The 6,483-nt window shown below is 33.4% G+C and overlaps 1 pseudogene; it reads left to right on the top strand.

Moving 5' to 3' along the window:
• The first annotated feature begins 347 nt into the window (after nucleotides 1-347).
• On the top strand, nucleotides 348-1,848 carry LOC116419700 (annotated as a pseudogene).
• Nucleotides 1,849-6,483: the final 4,635 nt, after the last annotated feature.

Genomic DNA, 6,483 nt, shown 5'->3' with positions numbered 1-6,483 from the left:
AAAAGTTAAAAAGTAACATTTGTGCCTATAATCAAGCAGTGAATGTTCCACTAACTCAGCAACCAGTACTGATTTCAGATACAAGATTTTAACTTAATGTAGCAACATATTTAAAAAATGAGATTGTAATTTACCTACCTTGGAAAATAGCCAAAATTTTGCCTTAAGCAAAAAGACAGATAAGATAGTTTCCAGAGGTCCCTTTCAAAACTAGTTTCACATTTGAAAACTTCAGTGAAAAAGCCTTTAAATACATATGGTATAAAATGCTAAACTAAGTGAAAATATATATGTATATATTATATACATGCACATATATGTGCATATGTGTATACACATATGTGTATGTACATATGTATGTGTAAATGGCTTGAACATAAAAGACAAGCTTCTGTGGTAGGAAAGATCAACTGGGCCAACCATCAAGAAATCTGGGTTCAGCTAATCAGTTAGTCAAGGTGACTATTTTTCCCATTTCCCATTTTTAAAATAAGAAACGTAGATTTTTACAAAGTTCTTTGGTCCCTTCCATATTCTATTTATTTTGAAAAACTAATGAGTTGGGTTTTTTTCTGATTCTATAGTCTTCTCAGCTATAACTTTCAAGAAACCCACAAGGCACAATGGCATTATTTATCTCTTTTCTACATTGTCACATCCTTCTACTTTAGCTTTTCTCTAAACTCCTTTCCTCTGAAAACAATACAGAATCAATATATATGTACAGAAAAGCTAATCCTTAAATTTTCAGTGTGAGTATTTATAATTGGGAAAGTGACAAATTCTATCAATCAAAGTTTTGTGTATTGCTTTGTTAAATGTCTAAAGTAAAGAAAACTAGGAGAGAATGTTAATTAAGCAGATTACATTAAAACATTTGTTGTGTTATGTTTTAGGGCTGGTTGTTAAAACATATACCAGCACATCCTGAACTATCCTATCTTGAAACTACAGACCTTAATTATTCCATATTCATTGTCTTTAAAATCTAAAGCATATCACTACTACATAACTTTTTGACTGTACACGCTTCTCTAGAATAGTAGGGACTGCCTTCAATTCCAATTAAATAATTTGCCGACTTCCTTTCTGCTGGTTCCACCATATTCCAGTGAGTTGCCAAAGTGATGAACACAAAAGGAAAAAGAAGAGGGACACAATTACATGTTTCCCAGGCCCTTTCAAAAACATGGTATTGTTTCTTTGGCTCATATATGTCAATATACAAGAAAGGTGATATTGTAGACATCAAGGATATGGGAACAGTTCAGCAAGGTATGCCCCATGAATGTTACCATGGGAAGACTGGACCGGCCTATAATGTTACTCAACATGCTGTAGGCATTGTTGTAAACAAACAAATTGAGGGCAAGATTCTAACTAAGAGAATCAATGTACATATTAAGCATATTAAGAAGCATATTAAGAACTCTAACACCAGAGATAGCTTCTGAAGTGGGTAAAGGAAAATGATAAGAAAGAAGCCAAAGAAAAAGGCACTTGGGTGCCTAAAACATCAGCCTGCTCCACCCTGAGAAGCACACTTTATGAGAACCAATGGCAAGCAGCCTGACCTATTGGAACCAATTGCCTATAAATTCATGGCAGAAATGACCATTAAAAATATATATATATTGGATTGTGAAAAAAAAATAATTTACCAAATGTTTTCTAAAGATCTGTTAGGTGTCATGTACCACTCCAAATTCTGGAGATAAATGACAAAAATTCTAACAATCCCTGCCCTCAATTATTTTACATTCTGCTTGAAGGAAATAGAATGCATATAGATAAATAAGTACAAAATCTATTCAAAGTAATCTCATGGGGATGGGGATACTAACAGTTGGTGAGACAAGACACACACACACACACACACACACACACACATATATATATATGTTTTTTTTTTTTTTTTTAATATAGGAGATGGCATTTGAGTTTGGCCTTGAAGGTAAATTAAGTATTCATGAGGTGGGAAAACCTTCCAAGCATGCATGTGTGATAGCCTTTGCAAAGGAGAATGCTGAGTTTGGGAAATAGAAACAACAATTTGAGTGGGATATAGCTTGTGAGGGGAGAAATTGGAAATTATTCTCAAAAAGGCACTTTCAAATGTTAAGCTGAGGAGTCTATAATTTTATCCCACAGGGATTTGAAGCCCACAAAGATTATTTGGGCAGAGGAGTGACATCAATAGACTTGTACTTTAGCTTTTTAGAGGCAGAAAAAAGATGTAACTAATGTTGTATTTGGGGTTTTCTTTGGTGAAGCTACTGGAATGTTTTGCCATTTCCTTCTCTCCAGCTCATTTTACAAATAGGAAATTGTGGCAGAGTTAAGTGACTTTCCCAGGATCACACAGTTAGGAAGTATCTGAGGCCAGATTTGAACTCAGAAAGATGAATCTTGCTGACTTCAAGCCTAATACTTTATCCATTATGCTACCTGGATGACCACTGTTAATTCAGATTTTGAGACCATTGGTTGTTATGAAATTGAAGTAATATGGCTATGGATATGGAAGAACTACCAGTTTTAGGATTTATCCATTTCCCTGATGTACATAGGACAAATTGAAAAGTGAAAAGACTATAGACTTAAAGACCAATTAGGAAGCTATTAAAATATTCCAAGTTAAAAAGAGGTGATGAAAACCTGAATTTCTAGAATATTTATCTTTGACTGGAGAAAATGGGATGCATATGAGATGTGTTGTTGAAGTAGATTTACAAGCTTTGACAATTGGTTGAATACAGAGATAATATAAAGGAAAAATTGAGAATGAATCCAATTTTATGAACCTGGATGACTAGAATAATGATGGTGGATAGTAGACTAAGTTATGAAGAGGGTTTGTTTTTTGGAGAAAGATCAGGAATTCCACTTTGGATGTTCAGTTTAGGATGCCTATTGGATGTCCAGTTAGAGATATCCAGCAGAAAGTTGTTGCAGGCTCAGAGCATGAGAGAGAAAAAGTATGAATATTTGACATCAAAACATATGTAAAATGAGGTTGTTTTCTACCATCTGTCTGGGGATCTTCAACAGAATTCCTTTAAAAAGTGCATCAAAGACCTGAAGATTAAAAGTCTGGGGGTGGGAAGGGATAAGAAGTGATTGAAAAAGGACATCTGGCCCTTTCCTCATGTCCTTTTCAGAGGTCACTGATTCAAAAGTATTCGTAAAATTAAGCAGATGACCAACTAATATTAAAGTTAAGAGATATAAGCAAATGGATCCATTTGTTAATGATACTAACTCCAATACTTCAAAGATCACTGACTTCATTATGATTTCCTCCCTCTACACAGATAGATTGTAGTTCTTAAATGAATCAATAAAGGATCTTCATGAGTTAAAAAAAAAAAAAAAATCTCCTGTCTTCTAATCAGATGATGAGAACTTTCTGCATTTAGATAGACTTGACATCAGACAATGGACACAGTCGATGGACTATGTTCTAATCTCCAGTTTACTAGAACCCATAGAACTTTTAGTCCATTGACAAGCCTGTGAAAAACTAGAATCGCCTAACATTCCATAGATAAGCCATTAGAGTTGTATTAGAGAAATTTTAACACTTAAAACAGATGTTATCTGTTATCAGTCCACTTAAACAGATGAAACAGAATCAGGGAATATAAATGCACCATAAGCAGGCATGGTTGGCATATCTATTTAGAAAGTACCTCATGAGAGACAGTACTGTAGATCACTAGAGTGATTCTAAATCAAGATTACATTAGTTTTATGGCATCCATTCTCCTATTATGCACTAAGCAAGCAGTACAACAGTAAGGAAATCACTATTGTCTAATAAGCTAATTAAAAATCTGCAAATTGATGAAATTATAATTTGGAAACGCCCCATTTTCTTCACAATAATCTTTAATACTGAAAATTGAGATTAAATCCTTGATAAATTTCATAAATAATGGCATTTTTGCATACAATATTAGTGCTTAGAATAACTATGATAGAAAATTACTCATGATAAGGAGAAACATCTAGCCCAATCCCCAATTAAAGTGATCAGGAGAACTTTATTGTATTTATGCACAGGTATTACTAAAGGATAATTGTCCATTTGGGGACTTTAGTAACTAAATCAAATAAAGAATTCTTTGAAGTTTGTTAAATGCTTCATTTATCTATAACAGTAGCCTGCAAAGTGTGGACAAGCAAAACCTGAGTACCTGTAGTCTGAACTAAAAAAGATAACAGACTAATGCCAAAAGATGTTCTTTCAATTAATTGGGTAGGAAGATAGGTCCTAGCCAGGGTGAGATAATTTTGTCTAGGTAGTTTTTTTGAGAGCTGATTGTTAAACATTTACCAGCATATCACTTTATCCCAACCTCCATATAATACTAACATTGGAATTTTATTTTAATACAGTCACACTCACCCTGGACCTCCAACATTTTCCCCAGTCCATTCTCCCTTTACTATATATATTTCAAATATAAGGACTATTTGTGCCCAATGTCTGATAGAGCCTTCCTAACTTATATTGGTCTGATATACCAAGTCTCAGTCTAACATAGTGATGTCATTTTGGTCTCTTCATGTCTACTTCAATAGCCAATCAACGTGTTTCCAACCTTTCCCACTTTGGTCATAAGAGAGAGCTCTTCAGGTAAGTTATAATCTACATACTACTAAAGACAACTAAAGCAATAGCTGCACATGTGCCATTAGAAGGAAAAAAATTTCCCTCCCTGACCCTCACCTCTGGAACAAATACCAATGAGAGACTTTGTTCCTTATATTTCAGTTTGGATGGGATAGTGATTTGCTAAGGATGAAAAGGCACAGATGGATTGTAATATACATAGATTGCATATAACACAGATTATATTACAATTTTCTCCAAAACACACTGCTCTTTTGAATATTTCTCTTTTTGTTAAGAGCACTACCATTTTCCAGCCACATAGGCTATTATCTTTGAGATCATTTTCCATGCATCTTTTGTCATTTTAGACTCTAATCTCTTCTCTTATCTCACTTATCCAATTTGTGACAAATGACACTTTTCTAATGACAAAATATCTTTCACATACACCTCATTCGTTTGACTCAAATAGTCATAACCCTAGTTCAAGCCCTTTATGTTGCTCATCTAGATTAGTGTACTGGCCTTGTCATTGTTCTCTCTACCTTAACTCCTTGTCTTAATCAATTTATTTTTTATACAGCTGCCAGATTGATTTTTCTCAAGAACAAATCTGGCTGTGCTATTCCCCTGCATAATAAATTCCACTGATTCCTTAATGACTCTAATATCAAATATTGTTTCCTTCGATAATTTATCTTTTTATTTTTTTCTAAATGCCTATTATGTAGAAATGTAGTAGCAGTATTTCATATATGAATATATAACATATAATAATATAGATAGATATCTTGCATAAAACTTGATATTTACAGATTGTCCTGTCCATTAGAATGTCTCTATCTTGGCAGCAAGGTCTTTTTTTTTATTTTTACATTTCTCTGCATTCCAAACAGTATGCAGTAAACTCTTCAGAAATAATTGTTGAGTATTAAGCTGATTATAATATAGTCTAATACATGTTTCTGATAAATATATATATCAGAATTATATGCACAAAAAGTTTTCATTGATTGGAAATATCAAAAAAAAAAGTTGGAGGACAATTGATCTATCTGTTCTTAAAATCAAAACAAATTTTAAATAGATGATTTAGAATTTGGAAAACAAATCAGATCTACTATCTGGCTATTGTATCATTTGTGCAAAACAACCATTATGGAGATAGCCAAATTAAATTATTTAGCCTAGTATTTATGTCTTCTATGTTTTGAGACCAAACCTTTCCAGAATCATTTTATGTAGTACTTCTCCAGACTTAAAGAATGTGGATGTTCCAATGACACCCCCTCCCCATATGTACAATGTTTGTATCTTTTTCTAATGTTATTTCCTAAACTTGGCATAATTTGTTACCCACTACACCTTTCCAACAAAATTATTACCCATCCTTTAAAGCACAATTCAAAACAAAAAGTCTTTTCTGATCCTAGCCACCTTTCAGTTTCATCTAACAAAGCAATTTGCTTGTAGCTTAGGTATTTTACCTTAAAATTTTGAGTGTATAATATTCCTCTATTGACTGCAAGAGGATATTTCTTAATTGGGGATTTTCCCTGGTCATTTCCCTCTGGACTCAATAGATTCTTAATGAATGTCTACTTGAATTGAAACCAGATTAAGTGACTTTATATTCACAACCAGATTTTGCCACATTCCCCAGGAATGACTTTGTTATGGAATATTGTGGAATTTGTGGTAAATTCTCTACACTCCTGAAGCAATACTGGGGGGGGGGGGGGGAGAGAACAGTAACTAATAAGAAAGAATAAAACAAGGAAGAGATTTATTTGTATTTCAGAATAGAATTTTGTCACAAAATGAAGTCATGCCTATTTAAACAGAAAGTCACTTCCTCGTAT

Source organism: Sarcophilus harrisii, chromosome 5 (genome assembly GCF_902635505.1).
Source record: "Sarcophilus harrisii chromosome 5, mSarHar1.11, whole genome shotgun sequence".
NCBI lineage: Eukaryota > Metazoa > Chordata > Mammalia > Dasyuromorphia > Dasyuridae > Sarcophilus > Sarcophilus harrisii.
Note: the sequence above shows the minus strand (reverse complement) of the source record. Positions and strands in the feature narration are given on the sequence as shown.